This window comes from Rhyacophila brunnea, unplaced genomic scaffold (genome assembly GCF_057557595.1).
Source record: "Rhyacophila brunnea isolate RB1 unplaced genomic scaffold, BYU_Rbru_1.0 scaffold_2, whole genome shotgun sequence".
Classification (NCBI taxonomy): Eukaryota; Metazoa; Arthropoda; class Insecta; order Trichoptera; family Rhyacophilidae; genus Rhyacophila; species Rhyacophila brunnea.
The window spans coordinates 40,060,400-40,083,609 of NW_028232859.1; the positions used below are offsets into that span (position 1 = coordinate 40,060,400).

Here is a 23,210-nt window from a genome sequence, read left to right on the forward strand (position 1 = left end):
AATATCCGACTTTGACTTCATGTATACCCAATGTCTGCGATACGGGAAGAGCAGTTTCATTTTTAAAACGAACTGAATAAAACAGTTACCGAAGTATATGAATTTATCATTGTAATCGTACACCAGCGCGTTGAATTAATATTGATGAAATTATATTGTTTTTGAACAAAATGCAGTGCCCCTGAGTATTGCTCACAATTAGGGAATCCAATCCCGAGCCAAAATTCTGATCCCGGGATTTCGGGATTACAATTTGACAATCCCGGGATCCCGGGACTGGTCCCGGAATTGGCATTTTTTTCTATTGTTAATATAAAAAAAATATATTTACAAATAGCATTGATAAAATCGGTCAAAAATAAATCTAGTATAATTTATACTATTTAAGGCATTTATTGTTAATATTGTATACGTTGAATCTTGGAAATACATAAGTTTAATGGAGTAAATAATATTGTAATATAAATAATAATGTGAATTTAATATGAGATTGCTGTTTCTGATAGTAAAGACTTAATGAATGCGTTAGCGAGATTTAAAATAGTAAAGCAAATCATGGTGTACTTATGGCCTTTCCGCTTCATAAATCTAATTAGTGTGCCAAATATGAAACTGCCGTAAAACGTATGAGATCATGGTGGAATTACTTTGTTAATAGTGCGAAGCATTGTTTTTTTCCAATCTTTCTCATTTTTATTAATTTATGTGAAAAAATAAAATGAATCGGCAACTTACACATGGATATAAATCAAACTTCATTCAAACTCAGTTTATTTCTAATGTAGTTATTTTTTGTTATTAAAAGTATTTTTTCTGTTATATTTTCGTTTTTATTGTATTTTCCATAAAAATTGATAAAAAAATCAATCCCGAAAGTTTCGGGATTATGTTTATCAATCCCGGGATTCATAGGTATCGAAAATAGCTCGGGATCCCGGGATTGGAGTCCCTACTCCCAATCCACACTTTGTTTATAATGAATTATTGATTTTTTAATACCGATATTTTAAAAATATATTTTGTGAAGTCGCCATCTTTTGATGAGTGTTCTTGTAAATATAAAAGATCATAAATCCAGTAGGACGGGACGATGTAAGTGGTGATGATACAGCACTAAATAACTTTGCTTTATCAGCATTCTGCCAGTTGACTCGGTGATCTAAAATCTCGATAAGACCTGAGCACCTACATAAGAAGGTGGCTATATTACACTGGGCGACCCGCGCCGGACTTTTACTTTTGAACAATCGTAAGCGACGATTGCGCGGCGTGCATGGCAATTATTATTTAGGAATATCTAATAGACAGGCGAACGATCGAGAGGACACGCGACCCTTAAGCATAAGACGCGCGATGGTTCTGTAACTAAAAATTTGACTTGTGTATTCAAGACCACGATATTGTATAAAATTCTATCTACTATAAAATTAAGCGTGTATGGCTGTTGTATCAATATTTTCTAACTACGTCAGTGTATTACACTAACTTTATGAGTAACTATTACTTTACTTATGATATTTGCTATATCTGTCATGGTGGAAAGACATTGATTTATTTTAAATAAAACAAGATGTAATACTTATTCCCAGTGGCGCACCCAGGGGGGGAGCCAAGGGGCCCTGGCACCCCCCAAACATGAAAATTATCAGAATGATTTTAAACATTGAAACTGAAAGCCCTATACCTTTGGGCTTAGACAAATAAAAACACGGCAAAAAAATGATTTGTAATTCTCCAGCACCCTTTTTAGAAAAATTTCTTAGATTTTAATTTCTAACACAAAAATTTCGAAACACTAATGTCAGGTTTTTTTAGAAACCCAATCCCTAATGGAACTGTCAAAAAATTCTCGGTGTCCACCCGAATTCCGAAGTGGCGTAGGTCATGGCTGGGGAGGGCTGACATGGCTCTATCCTGGGGGGCCGGGCTGTGGGGGGCCCGGCGTGTCGGGTTGACCAGATAAGTGAGATAAACACACATCATAAATTAGCTTTAATAGTAAAAAAAGTCGCCTGCGGCGCTATTATACTTCATGGCTATGAACATTTTCAATTATATAATTGTGCAATATATTTTTTGATTATTATGTATCGATACTCGACAGCTCCATTATTAAAGTAGATGTATTAAAAATCGCCAATAATTCACTGTATAAGTACCCTTAATTTGAACTAAAACACAATTTGAAAAACGGTAATGTACTGTTTCACACTGCCTTTAATCTTAGCGGTAGGTAGGGGGACCGCCAAATATCCTAGCCTGAGGGCCCGTTTCAGGACGTGGGGACCATGGTGTAGGTACACCGAGTGCAATAGACAAATAACCGATAAACGTGAAATTAGGCTGTGAAGAAGAAAAAGAGCCTATGGGACTAATTTATATTCTCCTCCTTGGGCCCCCCCAATATTAAATCCTGGGTGCGCCACTGCTTATTCCACATAATTTAATAATGATCTGAGCCGACTTTGGCCGTTTTCATAAGACATTATCCACTGATACTGAACATTATAATATTAACGTCACGTGCGGTTTATATACACCTGTCAACCGATTTTTCGCCTATTCTCCTTAAGGGGGAAGCTTCTATCTACCAGAGGCACCTAGTGGAAAAATACGAAGTTTGCAATTTGAGACATTTTTTTGATAATTTACAATTTTACCTGTAAACTGAAAACATTAAAAAGATTTTTTTTTTATTTAAGTCAAAGATAAACTTAAATTGTAAAAAAATGTGAATTTGTTACATATTTATGTCCACAGTTACAATATTATTACATTATATTGTATGGTCATATTTATTATTAAAATTTAGTTTATTAAATTTTCAATTTTTCCTCGTACAGACTTTTGACTAATTCATAGTTTTAACATTTTTTTATATTTATTTTAAAAAACATCGAATTTTATAAAAATATAAATGTGTATAACTTGAAATACCTTTTATTTAGGTTATCTAAATAGTATAGGAAACTTAACATTAACACAACAACAATGAAATACTTTTTGCAATAATTAATATCATAAATATCTGAAAGTACGTTATTAATTTTATGACCATACCAAGTTTTATGAGTTTTTTTTTTTTAATTTCATTACACCGTATTACAAAATTCAAATTGAATACAAATAATTGAGGATGAGTTTGACCAGAGGCGTCGAGATGTTGCGCAGACATCCCTGCTCGCCAACGACCTGTCACGCCCCTGTCTCGAGCTAGCCACTGCCGGGTACCGCCACTGAACAATAATTATTATTTATGGACTTTATTAATTCAATAAAATGACGTAGGTACTAATACACCGTAAGTTGAACAGAAAATTGCATTAACAAGCTTAATATCTTCCTATTGCGTTATAACCTATAAAATTAATTCTCGGACCATTCGATTTAATACTTTATCAGACGTCTGGGTTACTATGAAATGTATGCACTTATATTTAATATTACGAGATGAATGTTAATCTACATTGTACACGAGGTATTTTAATGGGTAAGGCAAAATCTACAACGCTTTTTTATCACGTTTTTACACTCAGTTTTCGTTTATGCGTTATCATCATCATCAATGAATATATATATATATATATAACCTATGAATATATTTATTATGTATGTATATCTATCTATGGTTGTATTATCTACTTATTTTCTAGTTTATATAATATTAATTACTTTTTTTTTATATTTTTTGTATAATACATATTTTAAGATTTTTTATGTTTGTATATAATACTATTAGATAATGTTTATAAATTGAACAATGTATGTAATTAGTTTGTTTGGTTTGTAAGAACCCCTCTTCGGGTGAAGGCCTACTACAAAGTGTTAATCTCTGGGAATAGATAATAATCTATAACTGTTGCGATCAACCAAAATCCTTCTAGCGATTGACGTGTTGGACGTGCCTGTATTAGACCAAAGAAAAGTTTGATTTATTATTTGTCTTTCTTGTTGTTTACTACGGGTTTCAGATTTAGTGCAGAGGTTATTCTAAAGAAATAATAATCTAGTAACGTGCAATATTATGCATATGAACAAAAATACACTTAATAACCAAACGTGAAAGTGTCAAGCAAAAATCTATATAGATGTACACAGAATCGTCTACAGATTTAAAAGCTTCCAATTATGATTACTTTTGTATTTTTCGAAAGTTTTTTTAACCATGGCAAAAAAGTGTTTGCCAATTAAACACATATAAAAAATTCAAAAATAACGAATCCCAAATTCTGTAGGCTTAAGCCCGGCGCCCATTGTCTCGTCCTTCCAATTAGCGATGAGGTGATAACAAGAGCTGGGCGAGCGCCTCTGTAATAATTTGACATTGTAAAACCAAGCCAGGCGTCTACCTTACCTGACTTCCTGGGCAAGTTGACACTAAACTTGGTAACTCAAAAATTAGGTATTCTAAATCCGGAAAATTATCAATTAGACTGCCCCGGAAAACAATGTCATAATCTTTTTAATTAGTTCGGCAACAAATTTGAATAATAATACAAAAGTAAGAAACATGATGACAGCCTTTCGATGGTTTTGAGAAGCCATTTTTTACGGATGTAATCATATACTTCACTTTGGGGACTGAATTATTATGGCGTAATATCCGTGCTTTTTATATATACCTATATATGTATTTTTAAAATGCCTGGTTTATTTATTACAATAATGCAATTTTAATGTACATAAATACACATAATAATATGGGCTTGGCTTCGACTTAACGATTGGGTACGAGTTTAATAATAAATGTTTTTACGAGGACTGGTGACTAATAGCTGAAGCTTTTGGGACCAATCATCTTGTTTGTAATTGATAACTATGTAGTAGATACCTGGTCCAGGCCACGATACATGGGTTAGATATAAATTTTTAAAAAAGTTCGAAAATAAATAAATGTTTACAAACATTTATTTATTTTATTTATTTAAAAAAAGACACGTTGAGTACATAACAAATTATTAATTCAGGACGTTCACAACATGACATTTAGAATAAAAATTACAAGTAACCAGAAAATGAAATTGCATTTTTGTTATCCGGCTCGAATTGTAGACATTTAACATATATCTACAACGGATTTTCTTAGTCTGGAAGAAGATTCGAAAATCGAGATCATCCGGTATTAATGCTCCAAAGGTGCAGAACTAACCCACTATTGATATTGCCAATTGTGAGGGCAATAGCCGTATTCAACGAAATAGCATCGAATGATGATTATATTTTAGTTTTTTTATAAATTCTTAAGATCGGGAATATTTTGCTTAATCGGCATACTTCCTGGTACCTACTTATTTATTATAACACTGATATTTTCTATATATTAATTAGGTCACTGCTTTGATAGTGTATTTAATACACTGATTTATTTTGAAAATGTATCATCGAGTATTCCAGTAAAAATAGTGTATTTCCATATTAGACTAACCGGCGTGACAACGAATCTTAAAATCTCAAAACAACTCTTATAATTTTAATATAATATTATACCTACTATCTCTCCGGTACTGCTTCCTATGTGAGAAAATGTAATGCAGTGTTGGACTTACTATTTACACGTCTCCATTATTTTAAGGAATCACAGTCAACTAATTATGCACGTACTTATATTTTTCAGTGTGCAATAGGTACTACATGCATTTGTTATTAAAATCTATTATCGAATATTCAGTAAAAAATATTAAATCTCAAAATAATTATTATGTGCCCAATGTGATTTTGATATAATATGATTATGTTTTCAAATCGTTATTTTAAATTTAATCGTGTGTCGTTTTTAGTTTTAATGAGTATATTTTTAAGTTTTTTATGCGCCGATATATTTTCACAACGACATACGTGTCGCTACATTTCAAAATCAGCCAAGTCCACCTTTAGGTATTTTTTACTTTTTTATGAATTGCTGAATAACTACTGCTTTCTAACATTTCTGCATTATCAAAATGTGGAATTTATTAATTTTAAATATTCTATACTCGAAATGATATAAACTTTCACCCTTGTAACTGTGACTTGAGAAAACAAAAAGCTGTTTTTCCCCTATTCATTATGGATTTGGCTGATTTTGAAATTTAGCGACACATACGGTATGTTAGTAATATTGGTCGTTCGAATCGTTATGATTAATTATTATTCAATACGTATATTAAAACTTTTTTAATTATTGTATTGATTCCTACTCTATTAATAAAAACAAGATTTAAAAAAAAAAAATATTGATTTGTTGTTTTATTATGTAGTCGATCGGGATTATCAATGAATTACGGATTTCCTTTCAATCTTTAACCATTTAAATACAGTAAAAAATAAGTAATTACCAAAATTCAATAATTATTTCTCCATTCAATATAGTGCTGTAGTAAAAAACCGGTTGAAATTATTTCACATACTCCTGTGTACGGTTATTTTTTGTAAGAAATTTTGTGACCGCAGTGTCAAAATAACTGAATATTTGAACAAATACTACGAGAAGAGTGAGGTATCAATAATAAATTGATTATGTTCATATACCTATATCATAATATGTCTTTTCTGATATTATTTATATATTATTATACAATTAATTCAACACACATTATTTTTTACTCCACTGAAAAACACCATTGTCAAATGGAACATAGGTACATTCTTGATTTAAAAATATTATAATACAATATTAAGTACCTACAATACATGCACATAGTACTTATTTATATATAAAAAAACTCAATAGATACCACTAATCAACCTGCCTACATCTTAACATATCTATTGATGGTGTGAAGATTATGAAATTAGTGTTAGTTTAAAATCGATTAAGGCGAAGTCTTCACTGAGCCTTTTTTAAAGAGACACCTAGCGGAAAAAATACGAAGCTTGCAATTTGAGACATTTTTGTGATAATTTACAATTTCAACTGTATTAATGATTAAATATGTATCTGAAAACATTAAAAAGAAAAATATTTTTTATTTTAAGCCAAAGATAAACTTACAATTGTAAAAAATGTAATAAAATGTGAATTTGTTGATTCGGACTGCACCCTATTATTACATATATTTTATGGTCATATATATTATTAAAATTTAGTTTATTAAGTTTTCTAAGCATCATCTAAGAGATTTTTGACTAATTCATAGTTATATTATATTATTTATATCTATTTTAAAAAACATCGATTTTTATAAAAAATATAAATGTGTATAACTTGAAATCCTTTTTATTTATATCAAATCAAGCTTCAATAGTAGGACCATACGCAAATAAAATTTGACTTAAAATAAAAAATATTTTTCTTTTTAATGTTTTCAGATACATATTTATTCATTAATATAGTTGAAATTGTAAATTATCAAAAAAATGTCTCAAATTGCAAGCTTCGTATTTTTCCGCTAGGTGCCTCTTTAAAAAAGGCTCAGTGTAGACTTCGCCTTAATGCCCACTTTTCGCGCATGACTCAGTCGAGGATCGGTGACATTTGGGTAGACGGTTACCGTACATTTTCCGTAATAAAATTGGCTTTCACGTAAGCTCGTTAATGAAATAAAAATGGGAATTGTGTATCCTTGCCCTTATATATAAGTGAATTACACGCTTTTCTATATGTTCACCACAATCACAGAACAGATAATAAATAGAATTCCGATATGCTATATTCAATATGTTACATTTTGATGCAGGGTTTTGAATGTGTGAGTGTCCTACGAAAATGAAACACGCATTCTCCACGTGAAATAGTGTGTGCATACACAAATATTAAGATCCGACATTCGGTTTAGGTAGGGTTTAATTGATTTTTTAAAACTAACCAAAACACTTTGTAAATTGTAGTTTTAGTTCAATAAAAACAAATGCGTATGACTAACAAAGTTCAATGTGCACTATTCATGGCGGATCTTAACAGCCTACCTCCACCCTTCGCTACTAATATAACTGTGATCTGGGTTTGCGCATATTTTTTTTTTTGAATTATAACAGCCTGAGGCGTCCGTGGTTAATTCGGCGCCCCGGGTCGTCGCGGCGCACACTTTGAATACCACGAACCAACGACTTAAACATTTCCGGATTAATCATACTTCACAGGTTTGAATGCTACTCATTCAACAAGTCGGTGTCGTTCATGTCGTATTTTTTACTACATCCTGTCACGAAGTGGCGCCGACATATGTTATTTTATAGCCAATCCTCACTCGCGCAACTTAATCTAAAGTCGACGTCTCTAAATCATTGCCAGGCTTTGATAACGTCAAAGTGAAAGCATACTACGCCAGGTGGAAAAATCCTGAAATAGAATACGTACGCGAAAATATAACGAAACATTTCCTTTGTCATGTTAAACTCTAAGGAATATATTACTTACGCGCACTGATGTCAGCACTTTTTTATATCTTGTAAGAATAATGACAACTACTTAGGTATAAATTTATAAATTTGTCATCATATCATCAGAAGAGAATTTTATAGAAATTATAACAAAGATAACAATAAACCCACTTAAAAATATTTCTAAAAAGCTATTTATTATAATAAATGAAAAGCTCTTGAATATATTTAAGTTTTCTACGTGGGAACATTATGTAATGTCTGAATTTAGCGAGGAAAATTAAAATAACCATGAAATTACTTTAGCAATTCAAACAGAGTTAAGAACATTTATTATTAAAATCTGTCTGCTTTCGGCATTGCCAATTTTATATCAATATTTGAAAACTGCTTACAATATAAATACTTAGTACCCACTGCCAGGAGAACATTTTTTGAAGAACCTGCTACTTACAAGCGTAGATTGATAAGTGTTTAATATTTAATTCAATGTTAAAATCGTAAGGTTTCTTAAATTTGACAATAATATTTGTTTATTTTGTAATGTAAAAATAAAATGTCAACATATATTTAAAAATTGAATAGAAAATATGAATACCTAAGTACTACAATTTTTTATGAATAAATAAAAATGTTTGATTTGGATATTCCAGTTTCAGAGGTCGGCAACGTGTTCGTCATTAATTAATTAATTTCTTAACTGTCAGAAAGTGTGAGGCCTCTTTCGGCCACATTATGACAGACAATAGTACAGCATTCCCCAACGAGTTGTCCAAAGAAAGATCAACGGTAAATATAGCAGAGAACAACGCCGAATTTCATGGCTCAAGAACCTGCGTATTTGGTACGAGTGCAGCTTCACCGAACTGTTCCAGGTGGCAAATGATAAAGCGATAATGGTGGCGACTTCTGTTAGGAAAGGCACGATAAGGTTTCTTCTTATCAAGGCTTGACAACAATATAAATCAGATTATGAATCACACACACTTTAATGCACACCAAGCAATGTCTTGGGAGGTTGCTCCTAGGATAATCTCAGTACTATTTTAGAGAGTGTATAACCTTCATTACGCCACAGTATACTCCCGCGGGAGTGGAAAGCATGTCGTAGCACTCGTAACACACTTCAATTCGTGGCCACCTCACTCTTAGGTGACTGCTCTCAAGACATTCCTAGGGATAAAAAACAGCAGACGCGTAACGTCACCTATAGTGGGTTTATTTGGTATACAATTTTATAATATAGTCATATTATTTTGATATCTCTAACTAAGGCTTCAAATGTGTTAAGAGATTTAAATAACTAATTAAATATGCAAAATAACCAGATGTATAAAACTTTTATTGCATAATGTATTAACTTGTGATGTGCGAGGATTTTGAACTAACTTGTCAATCAATCGAATATTGTATTCATTGCCTTGGCGAAGTACCGGACCATTGGCGCAAGGCATCTCGCCGGCAGTCCGTTCGCCGTTTGCCGTTATGAGCGCATAGGCCGTTCAACTTTACTCGGATCCCGCTGGAGCTATCGTCGTTCTATCTCACGTAAATACAACTTGACTTTACTTCTGCATGAAGCAGCCACTATGGTGACTGTACTAGGCTAGACTTGGAGGAATAACCGAACCATTAGTAACTGAGAGTGAGTTGAAAATAGGAGCACTGTCTCTTGTAGGGGATTCGCACTGCTAGTTGCAAGCGTCTTTATGCTGCTACGATGCAATTAATTAAGCGCCTGGAATTAACTAGTACAATAAAATGAGTTGAATGCATTACGTACACGTTGAAATTAAATGGATTGACTAATGAAATAGCTTCACTCCAGTATAACAAATATAAGATTTTATCGATAATAAGACACAACCCTCATACCTACTTACCAACAATAAAATTACAATATATAAATCATAAAATAATTATACAGATTTTAATACTAAGATGAGCACCATATAATATTAACAATAAAAAGTAGTATTGTACCTATATGTTTTACTGTCAATTCATGGTGGAAATGTATTAACTCATTTAGTGCTAACTAGTATTTGGCATGCATGGATTTACTGCCCGCATGTGTAAATTAAACTATTGCGACAATAACTGTAGGTATACACACAAAAATGCTGATTGTCAAGCCAATCTTATTTTTCAAGTAACAGCGAGACGTGAGTATGTATGCTGCGTGGTGTAGTTCGTATACTTTTTCTCCAGGGTCTCGACGATAGTTTTACCATGCATGCGCACATGTCACGAAAGTCGCAACTATCGATTGAAAGTTAAGAATCGTGAACTTTTTTATCCAAGCACGCAGTCTTGCAACTTGCAGGACAATAAGTGTTTACATTTCGCGACGATGTGTACCGCCAGCAGTAAATCTATGCATGTGTAAATGGGCTATTAGTTTAAATAAAACGCAAATTTTATTGTACGGATTCCACTTTTATTAAATAAACTGCGGCGGTTTCGTCCGCCTCACAGGTTAGTTGAAAATACCCATATGAGACAGACGAAACGACGGTCCAGTTATATTTAATAAAAGTGAAATGAGTACAATAAAATTTGCGTTTTATTTAAACTGATAAAGTAGTATATTATTAATTATTATTATGGACCTACTTTCGTACCATCGAAGTCTGAAACTTTTTCAGATTCGGTTTCGGATTTTTTAAAATCACATTTCGTTAATTCATAGTCGTTGATCTCTGCGTTTTCTAATTAAATATAGTTTTTGAAAACGATTTTAAGACGCCATCGAATATAAGACTCACCTAGAATTAATTATTCAGGAATACTAAAATAGGGGAAAAAACTGTGTCTTATATTCGATCCAATACTTTTGGTATTAGATAGGTATGTGCTTACCTACTTATATAAATCGAGAACATATTTTTTGAATGTGTTGTACTCTGTAGAACTAACCTTTCCTCGGTGAGACAGTAGAAACAGATATGTATTATAATATAAAATCTGTAGTAGCTTATTAGTAGTGCCGTTTGTCTGTAGGGATTCTGTTGGTAACCTACCAACAATTTGCTTGATATATCCACTTAGGGTTTTCAATTAATTGAATCACGGCAAGTACCTACCTACAGCTGAATAAAATGGTGTATTGTATTGCGGAGTGGTAGCTATTAAGCACATTTACGTAATATTAATATTAATTATAGAATTTGAAAATAATAAGCAATCTTCAAGTAATATAATAATAGATATATATATATATATAACTTTTAGAAAAAATATACATTAAAATGTCTACCTAATATTATTATTTACTATTTTCCAATATTTGTGGACATGCTACTCATTTACAGCATATATTATGGACCGCACGTCATTGGTAAACTACCTATTGGGTTAAACTACGTAAATCCATTTTTGGTGAAAATGAGAGTTAAAAACCATTTAATATCATTTTTTTGACCACCGTGGTATCCACATTTTAGATACATATTTGAAATAATTATCTTTATATTATCCACATTATTATTACAAAGAGCTAGAATATAATATATTATGGACACCGTATATGTATCGGTGCGTAGATATAGTAGGTAACTTCTCACTGTTGTATTAGCGTACATATAATTAAAACTTGAATCCCCACAATGTATATTATATCCCCCCTAATTACGATAAAAAATAAAAAAATATCACAGAAAATAGTTTTATGTTTTCAAAAGCTCCATGACCAAAAATAAAGAATCGCCGCGGGTGCAAATCTGTCAATAATAAACAGGTTCAGAAATTTACACAACAAAATAAAAATTGCAATTTTTGAATGAGATTTATCAGGGGTTATGACCCCATTTACTATTTTCACCGTATATCATAACATTATACCGAATATCTCTTACTCTCTATTAATCAATAATGAAAAAAATAAATAGGTAAGTTACCTACATGAATATCTTCGTAAAATATATTTTTGATTTTTATATTTATATTTATCCATTTTAAATACACCGCCTAAAGGCATACTTTACAAAGGGGTTGAATGTTTTATAGGGGTGAATTATTGTTAGACTAAAAAATAATTGCTTTTTTCATTCAATATACCGAATTGAGTATTAGCTATTAAATGCGTCATTATAATCTCCCAAATCATTTAACTACAACTTTAATGAGCAAGAATTATGTACTTAGTAACTTCCCTACAGTAACACCTCCCTAAAATTTTATATAAATAGATAATAGGTCGGTACATAAAAAAATAATTAAGAAATTACTATTCCTACATAATTGTTTAACTACAGTCAATTTTCGCCATAATAATTGATCAATCATTCTCAACACAATTTACTATTTAATGGCAAGTTTCGTTTTTTTCTAAATATTTATAAGCTAATTTTACTTACGTAGGTACATATTAAAATAATATAGTATTAATAGATTCCTATCAGAATCTGCTTAGAGGTATTGCTTAAATCCTTAAATGTACATAATATTATGTTTTTATAATGATAATATTTAAAAAAAGGTTTAACATAATAACGCGATACAGTACTTTAGGGACATATCTGTGTACATAATTTTGTATTCTTAAATCATAAAATATAACACAACAATAGTTTTATTTTTTACCTGTCTTAATACTGTCTATGAAGATTCACCTGCACTGTGAAAACTTTCTTTGGAAACTTTCGGTCAAAGGTAATAATATTACTGCAAGTTTGATTTAACCTGGACGCTTTTATTAATCATCAACAGTTGTCATCCTTGGGATGAAATATCACTATTCAAGGACTAAAACACAGTACAAGGTAACAGTATTAAAATATAGCCGAATGTTGATTTCCCAAAAGACAAGCACGGATGAGAATCAAACAACAAAAGATTTATCCCGTTTTGTTAACTTCAAATTGCATCACTTAAAAAACTTTTAAACTAACAATAAGAACAACAGTTATCTGGGACTGATCTCACACACTCTTCGATGAGTTTTTTTCAGTTAAAAATTGCCTCAGATCGAATCGAATCGAAAACCAACAAGTGTCAAACACTCATTAAAAACACAACGCGGTTCAAAAACACGACAGACCGGTCACCAACCAAGCTGCTTGCCGAACGAAAACTGCCGCTTCCCGCTTGGCGGCTGGCGCTTACCACCTGCGACCCGAGCTCAATACCAACCTGCAAGAGCAAGATTGTTATTCACTGTATTATTGTATTACAGCGCACGCTATCGTTATTCAGTTAAAGCTTTAGGTTTGCGTCTTTGCTAAATCGTGCAAAGCTTTTAAATCTATAACGTACATAAAAAGCTTTCAATATTGTTTACAACGTGTCGCTCGCCGGGAATTTCAATAATAATTGGAAGCTCACAATTTTATAACAATCTGTTTTGACTGTTTTGTCAGTAATGAACGTATTTTCTTTATAAGCTCATAATAATTATTAAAATACTTACCTATATAGATTTTATATACATACCACGATGGCCGAGCGGTTACACATCAGGTCTATAATGTCGTAGACCCCGGGTCTGGAAAATTCACACGTGTTGCAGATCGCAATATATTGTGTTTTGTCCCATAGTGTAGGTACGGACTTCATAGGTTGAGCAAGTGGCTAACATCCATTTCTCGTAATAAAAACGAAAATTTATGAATACAACATCTACTTTGTGGGGACCCATATAATCTTCTTAGTGTTACGAAAGAAAAGGTTTCGATATTCTAACCAGCCATGGTCTGCATGGCCAACTTCGAATAAGCCAAAGAGTTAGAGCGTCGCTCGGAGTAGGAGCGCGTAGCAATGGCCTATAAATATATTTACTTGAAATCTTCACCAAAACGGCATACGTTGAGTAAAGTAGGTACCTACCTACATAATTTAAAAAAAATACTTTTAGAATTCTTGGCCACTTATAGTCAGACATTAACTGATTTATTAGATCGGTAGCCAAATGCATGCATAATAAAAGGTTTGAATGACTACATGGCATCAGTAGCACTTCAAGTGTTTTTCTGAAGTGGCTAACTTAACTGTATGCAATTCAGAATACAGCAATATAATATAAAATAGACTATGTATATTTAAATATAGTATTCAATCATGAATCATACAATATTTTAATATCTATCTTCAAACCCTAGAGCCTGCAACCATAAATTAATTGATGAATCTTCGGTACTCATTTCATTAGGATAGCATTAATAATACCTATAGCCATTGATATCAATGCATATAGCATTATTTTTTTTGGTGAACTAACAGGGCAAAGGCTAAGATTTGAGTTACTCCATCTCCACCCATAATATTATATAATATTATCCATTTGTGCAAGCTAGGCAAGATGACAGGTTTGCAAATTCGTAGAACCCGATGAAAGCCAGTCTCGTCTTGACATTACATCTTGGTAATTATCATGGTCCATGGATTAAAATTTTTCACACTTATCGAAGTGTGGTCACTGTGGTTAAACGGATATTATTCTCGGGATCATTTTGGAACCTGGCGGTTGTAGATAGAACCGGATATGTAATAAATTTGATCGTAAGATTGTACAAGTTTTCTTAACCGGAAGTTTGGCAAAGATAAGCAGGTAACATAATAGTACTGTACCAGCCATTGATATATTTACAAAATTAGGTTACGTTCAGCCATGTCTTTGCGGCTAATAAAAATCAAATAATACAAATCAATAAATCATAAATATACTGGCGGGGGATTGAAGGAGGTATTCTACCCGTAAGAAGATACCTTGAGTATATTGTCATTAAAATAAAATGTGTAAAACACCGTATTGTTGTATTGTTCAATTATATTATTATGAATAATAAGTATATATGTTAGATACGCCGAATGTGCGAAATTGAGTATTACATGAAATCGGAAAATTTTTGCCTAAATCATGAAAAATGCAAACCCGTTGCCTTATTCATGAAATAGACAAAATATATGGCGAGTGCGTGAATTCGGCAGTAATTTTTCTGCCTAGTTCATGCATTGGACAAATTAGATAGTACCGCTACGGTGGTATTTTTTGCAACTAAACTAAATGTGTCAAATGCTCATGCATTGGTCAAAATGTACATATATTATCTATGGTCAAAATAGATGATCGCGCTCCGGTGGTGTTTTTTGCAACTAATCAAACTAACCAAATGTATCAAATGTCATTGATTATAATATATAAATATACCAATCAATAACTGGAATGACGTTCATATCCATTTACTATGCGCAAAAATAATCTAGAACTATAATATGATAACGGAAGAATTTTATTGAAAGGTATTTTCGCGATTTGATTCGTGCTTGGGTATCAATCGTGCAATGGTCGATTGTATGTTTGTGATAGTTTGTTGACACTTGTTAGCTAACCTCAAAATGGACATTCAGTTGAATAATTTAATTCAGAATTACAAAACCTAACCTAACCTTACCTAATAATAATAGTATTATATTATGTCCAATATAACTAATAAAACCATCCGTATAAATTTACTTTTTCTTCTGTCATCTTGACACCCTGGTGAATTCATGTACTCAGCAGAAAATTTACCTAGTTCATGAATAAGGCAACAGGCTTGACTATTACATGAATTAGCCAAAATTTTGCCCATTTCATGTAATAGTCAATTTCGCACATTCAGCGTAACATATGCACATAACAGATTACTTGTGCCCCCTGACAAATTTTGAAAATAGTCGATATACTGGATTATTTGTTAGGTCAGATTATCATCCTTGAATTCATGAATTAGGCTAAAATCAGCTATGAAAATTGCCGCTGTTCCCGCAAGGCTTCCAGTAAACAGACTTGTACCTACCTATTTTACTTATTTGTTCACTAAAAATTATATATTTATAATTTTATATCGGTACTCTTTATGTATTTTATGGTTAATACAGATTATTTATTATATACTTATTCATAATCGTATTTGTGTATTTTCGCAAAGTTTCATTTTGAATAATAACGATACCTACTAGAGGTGAGTTAGAAATACTAACACCAGTTTGTGTACTCAAGTTTCGGATGAAACTACCCATACTCAGTATGTGTGGCCCAATAAACTTATTCCAACAAACTTGTGATGATATCATCGCGAGTCGCTGTTCTGTGTACTCGCCAGTCGGTAGACTTTCAACACTATTGACATTAAATACGCGCGAACGAGATAGCACTTGAATATAGGTATATTTTAATTTATTAGTCTATTGCGTTCGAATGTATGAATAATAGTCATATATTTTGTGTCGCAGCACAGTGGTGAGATGACGCACACGCTTAGGCTTGTTATATGACCGCTCAAAACATGTTTCAAATTTAAAAAAAAATCGCTGTTATTCATTTTTGTTAACAAGAATATTGTAACCTAACAGAAAAACAATTCATAAATTTAAAATGTTTTTAAAATTTTATAATAAATGGGACTATTCGACAATCGGAGCTCAGCGTATTTTTAGCGATCTATTGAAGCCGATACACAGTCTGAGTTCCCTGAGCCGATACGTATTTCAAAAACTAATATGTAGTTGGTTTTAGTTTCGGTTGAGTATGAAACTTGTGTCGCTTACGCACGCTAAACGCTCTATATAGTATTCCAAATACTAGTAAGTATTTTGGAACAAGTTTCTATGCTAAGTATTTTTTATACTGGTAGTAAGTATACTCAGTCTTCAAAATCGACCAGTTTTCCCATCTCTAATACCTACGTTTGTAAAATATATAATTTAGGTAGGTACATAATTAAATAATAAAGTGATTACTACGTTGCAGTTAAAATAATGATTGGAAGCAGTGTTGCCATCTTTTTCTATGCTGATTATAGTACAAAGGTGTAAAAATTATAGTACTTTGGCATATTTGGCGTAAAACTATAGTATTTTACATTTTTCGCGATATTAAAATTATAGTATTGTACTATAATTTACGGTTGGCATCACTGATTGGAAGACACCTGTTTCATTTTGTTGTAGATATAGGAATTTAAATACCTAGTGCTTAAAAATTAAATTATACATTATATACCTACTTTCCTTCGGCAAGATTGTGAAGAATGTTTAATAAATAATTATAAAGATTGTTAAAGAGACATTGTCGGTATTTAGAGTTTAATTGTTCCGAGATAGAAGATAAAGCCACCGAAAACAATGGCGTTATTGTTCAAAACGTCCTAATGGACTTCTTAGAAATTTACATCATGATCCGTCTTCACTGGGTAGTACGTAGATATAATAATTATGTACATAGGTAAATACCTACTCGTAAACGTGATGTTTATAACAGTGGCGTGTACGCAATACTTAAACAGTTCATGATATCAAATCACGTAATAAGAATCTATGATTTAAGAGGTTTTGAATGTGCGATTTATATAAACATTATCGTCATCTATCTATCTGAGAGAAGCCCCCATTTCATTATTTTTAGTCTGTTTACGAAACAAGCACTCTCCGTGGATTTGGAATCATTATAGGGATGTATGTAAAGTCGTAATAGAAACTTGGAAGGTGGGTGAATGTTTTTCGCTATTTCCATGTGCCTAAACCTTTCCTACCATAATATCACACTACACTGAACTCCCCATTTACATGTTACATAATTACGTTCCATGCGATACCGGGTTAAAAAAAAAGTGTATAAAAAGTATACACTAAAATACTTTAAAAATCAAAGGTAACAAAAGTTATTCACTATGTTTTAACATATTCTGGCCAAATCGGTCTCCAACATGCATTCAGAGTTGATGGCTTTACACGGTGTTATTTTGAAATCGTGTAAAAAAAACCGTGTAAAAAGGGAGTTCAGTGTATGCGAGTACCTACCTGCTTACGTATATTTGAATTTGATCGTGAATCTCGCTTCACTTAACACTAATAAAATAAATTTTACTTTGAGATAAGACAGAGTTGGGGTAGGTACAATTTATTATTATTAGATTAATAATAAAATGTATATTTTTTTACAACAAAATTACGAGAGGACAAAATTACAGCATTCTCCAACTCGTCATCCACGAAAAGCTTAACGGTAGATGCTGCCGAAGATGATCCCGCAGATCGTGGTTGGTACGAGTGCAGTTTCACTAAGCCAAAGTGTTCCGGGTAGCAAATGATGGCTTGATAACGGCCGTTGTCCGATAGGGGACAGCACAAGATTAATATCATTAATATCAGCAAGAAGATTATATATTTATTGAACTTGCCTTACCGAAGTGTCCAATATATTTTTAAATAAGAATTTTATTTACATTTGATGAACTTACATGAGAAAAAATTAGATAATAATAATAATCCTACACGAATGGTGCATTCTGTAAAACTGTTTTTCTTGAGTTCACGTATAATTTAAAAAAAAAAACACTAGATAGCCACTGTTATCTAAGTAAGTAGGTATCTGCCTATGTACCTACGTTTATATACATTATAACGATCCTATGGGCGAATATCTATGATCCTGATCGGATTGAATAATAACATTACATAATACAATTTACTAAGCCTTCCAGTGTGAAAAACTTCCCTGCCACTGGAACTTAATTAAAGTTATTAACAGTTTTTTATTGTTATACCTACGTGGGAGTGTTTGACCAATAATAGGCAGGATTTCCGAATACCTAGACAACATTCCTAATCTAAGAATACTAATTTATTTTAAGTATTTTATATATTCTACTGTATATAAAATTTTTGGCGTAGGTACATATCTCAGATTGTTATATTTTTATGTAATCGTAGACGAGATTTAAACAAGTCGATTTCATTCGTCCAATTCTGAGTCGCGTTTCAGTCAACGTTGTATTAAAATTATTGATCAACACATGCGTATTGTGCCATGCAGTAGGTAAGTACATGACATGGTTGTCAGACATTACATCTTTCCAAGGTCCAACGGTCTGGACTTTTGAGCTTTGAGAATATTAGTCTCCGCCGAATCTTTGTTTTTGTGCAGGGTTAGATTTTAAATTAAGATGAAGATCCTGTTATATGCCCATAACTAGTGGGGATACAGCCCACTAGCCGTTGCTACATGCGTAAAATAGCAATGCGCACTAATGTAATTGTCAAGTTATCTCAAAAAATAAATCGACAACACCCCATGTATTTTTTACATTGCTATTTAGAAACCGTCTCTGAGGAATACCTATTCTAGTGAATGTTCCAGATGGATTGCGCCATTAGTTAAAAAGTTAGTTATTTTTAATAACATTGTATGAAAACTCATATTCTTAGTACCGGACCGCCCTCACATTTTAATATAAGGTTTTTTCACCGCATTGGCATCCGTGTAAAAAGTCAAGCCTCTAGATATACGATAAATAGGCAATAATTGAGCTTTAAAGTGTGACTTGACCTACACAAAAGCTTGACAGAAAAATCTTACAGATTTTAACAGCTTATCTTTTTAAATTATCGAGTCCATAAATTAACCACCTATATTATTTGACACATACATTATTAACGCAGGATCATTAAGTATTAAGTTTAAAAATACAAAAGTTTTGTTCAATGAATTGTAAATTTTTCACTATATACCTACTTATCTACCCGTGTACGATGCACATCCATTTGTAATTGTAATATACTTACATTTTACATAATAGAAATAAAATTATACCTATATTTTATAATATGTATTTATTCAATGTGGTTGGTTGTGTTGTGAATTTATTGGAATATATTCATCGTAGTTATCAATAATATTGTTTTGTATGCTAAACCTAAACGTTATCACTTAGAAACCATAGAAGAACATGTGCGCACCTTTTTGTATTACAATCTGTCTCTCGAAACGTAAGCGATGAATAATGTATTTACATACTATGAATTCATAATAATGTAAGTTCTTATTATTTAATAAAGTGCGTATAATAGGTCTTCATATCATAGATAGGTACCTACCTAAAACTCATTCATTATCTATGAAGTATCGGTCTTATGATATTTTTTAATTGACATTGTCAATACATATTATTTTTATTATATTTTTTATTTATTATAATACCTGTATGGTTCGTTTTTGGATTGTTGCCATGACGACGATTTGGGCTCATCCTAAAAGTTATTCCCAAGAGATATTATTATAAGTGTGTGTTTTCATTAATCACCGTTACAATTTATTCCGGGTCGTATTATTTGCTATCTAAATGTGTCAGTGGCTAACATAAACCAACAAATGCTGCGTTCCCCCCGCTCGCCTGTCAACTCTTCAGCAGTAAAAAATGTAGAAACCAGCGGGCGCGGTATGCCTGCGCAGGGTAAAGAATTATACATATCAGTAGGAAGACGCAACCGCGAAGAGCCTACGATCCATTTCAGAAAACTTTTGAAACACTTTTGTTATGTTAGATATATAAATAAGTAGGTATATATAAAACTATGTGAGTCAAAGTTAGTACCCTAGATTGGGTAACTTTGGCCCATGATACAAATTATTCATAATCATTCTTAATATTTTAAGGCACCTACATATTTGTAATGTTGCTCTATGGTTTAATGAATTTTACACCTAATTGAGGGGAAAAAATCGAATCTATATTTTTTTGGATTAGCAACACAAATTACAAATATTGTTGATTTATGTTTTGTCTAGTAAATTTAAAACGGAAAAAGACAGACATATAAACTGACAATAATTGACACTTTCTACAATAGGTATCTACATCAAATAATATGATACATAATAATTCAATTATATATGTACCTACCACCTGAGAGGCCTACTCAATACTATTGCTTATAACCATAATATAACGGCATTATTTGCAACCTTTTTTCTCGTAGTGGGTCAATGTTAGACCATTGGACAAAGTTACCCGAATTTACTTTACCAATGTTATTACATTATTATCAACATATTAGAATAAGTATGAAACAATCCACAGAAATGTATAAGAAATATATTACAATAATAAGCCGGACTAGGCTAGATCACTCATCTCTTCTTTATCATAAGAGTGGAGTGTTTATTAAATGACTAAATTTCGTGAATCATGCGTTCATTGTTCACGATTTTTTTATACCCAAGCAACCCAACAAAGTTGCGGCATCACCGGAGACATCAACGCAGGGGATTTTTTCAACTAGCACCTGCTATTAAAACAAACCCTCTTTTAAATAATATTTTGAAACGTTTTTTATACAAATGGGTATTTTTATAAAATTTCTGCATAAGTTGGTAGGTATACTATTACATGAAAACTGGACAACTTATCTTTAATTATTAGATATATTAATATATTATAATTTATTTTTTTATTTTACTTTATTCCAACAGGTTATATGTAAATTGTACGTATGCTGTTCGCCATATCATAGTTTTCCATGAACTGTAGTATAAAGAGATGGTCGTATAGCATTGAGATCAAAAAATTACCACTAATTGTGTTCGTGGAGCATTCATTACAAACAGTATTGTTTCAATTTTATTAAATTCAACATTAATTTCATATTGATTTGTATTAAATATTTGATAATAACTGTCATTATTATCAAATATTTGATAGATACGACTTGATACTTACGATCACCTACTTTCTAACCTACTTTTGAATTATTCAGAATTGTATATAAGTACCTAAATATATAGTTACGATATTATCATTGTATTTGTAATATAATTACATAACTATTTTCTTCCCCTTGTAATCCGGTGAAATTATGTACTTATTATTTTCTTTCTGTTACAACATTTCACAGTAAACTGTGATACGGCCCCAACTACATACTTACAGTTTCAACAAAATTGAATGAAACCCTCTTTTAAATAATATTATTGTTAGATTTTTTTATGCAGATAAGTAATTTAACATTCCTGCATAAGTAGGTAGGTTTATTATCAGTTAATGCAATTTAAACACACTTTGGTGTACAACGAAAGCCGGACATCTTTTTATTTCGTATTTTTATTAAGTACTTATTTATTTATTGATCACAATGTTTGTTTTGTTTCTACCATTAATTATTTATTATAAGTTAATGATCTATTACTACATTGTAATTTTATTTTTTCGCCAATTAATTAAGTTTGGCTTTATTCAATGCTAGTGTCGAAATGAAAAATTATTACGTTTTAATACAAATTTAAATTGTTAACATTCTTGATTCCTCCTGTTGTGTTATGTTTATGATAAAAGACGAATAAATTATTAATTGAACACCGCTATTATCACATTAGTGTATTACTATAGCTTCCAGCAATAATTAAATATATATATATACCACACGATAAAAAAATTATGCAAGTACCTAAGTATCAAAGGTTCGCATTCTAATATTATTTTAGCGCGCATTTTATAATTCTTCTATAAAATTTCTACAACTAAGGTACCTACTTAACAATTTAATTTAAAAATAGGGTACTTGTAGAATTTTTCACAACCGTTTAAACCAATTTAATAGGGTTGTCGTATCTATATATTATACTGATATCACTATCACAGATAAAATATTGATACTTGCACGTATGTGTACTTATCAATAATATCAATGATAATTGTTTATAAATGTGTTTTTTTTCCGAAAATAAATTACAAAGACGGAAGCAAAGTCTTGGTATGACAGAATTTTCCCCGCTATCTAAATCTGATTATCGTATCGAAAGAGATATCGATTCCAAAATATCGGTCAAAACTTTTTTCAAATTATTATTCTTTTCTATGCTTCATGATATTACTACGGCAATACCTGACAGGCCGCATATTTTTAACGACACACGTTGAATGTAGAGCGAAGTTTTTACTAAAATCGCTGTAATACCGATAATTTGTGGCTTAGTATTTCATAATTATTCAAACAGATGTCACTGTGTGTTTAATTATTTATAGTATGCAAATCAATCGACAGTAGCTAGTAGTTTGAGTCTAAAGTCAGACGAGATAACTCGCGAAATTTGTATCTGCGGCCTGTCGATCACGGCTTCGTAGAGCTAGTTAAACCGGTTAATACTGACTGACTAT

General features: G+C 31.7%; 1 protein-coding gene across 1 annotated transcript in view; it reads right to left on the reverse strand.

Annotated features, from left to right (window-relative positions):
- The window catches only part of LOC147072310 (uncharacterized), a 621,588-nt gene extending 608,214 nt beyond the window's left edge, over nt 1-13,374 (reverse strand). The window contains exon 1 of the mRNA XM_085947307.1: nt 12,883-13,374. The gene's annotated coding sequence lies outside the window, so the exon portion shown is untranslated. The remainder of the gene's footprint in view (nt 1-12,882) is intronic.
- Nucleotides 13,375-23,210: the final 9,836 nt, after the last annotated feature.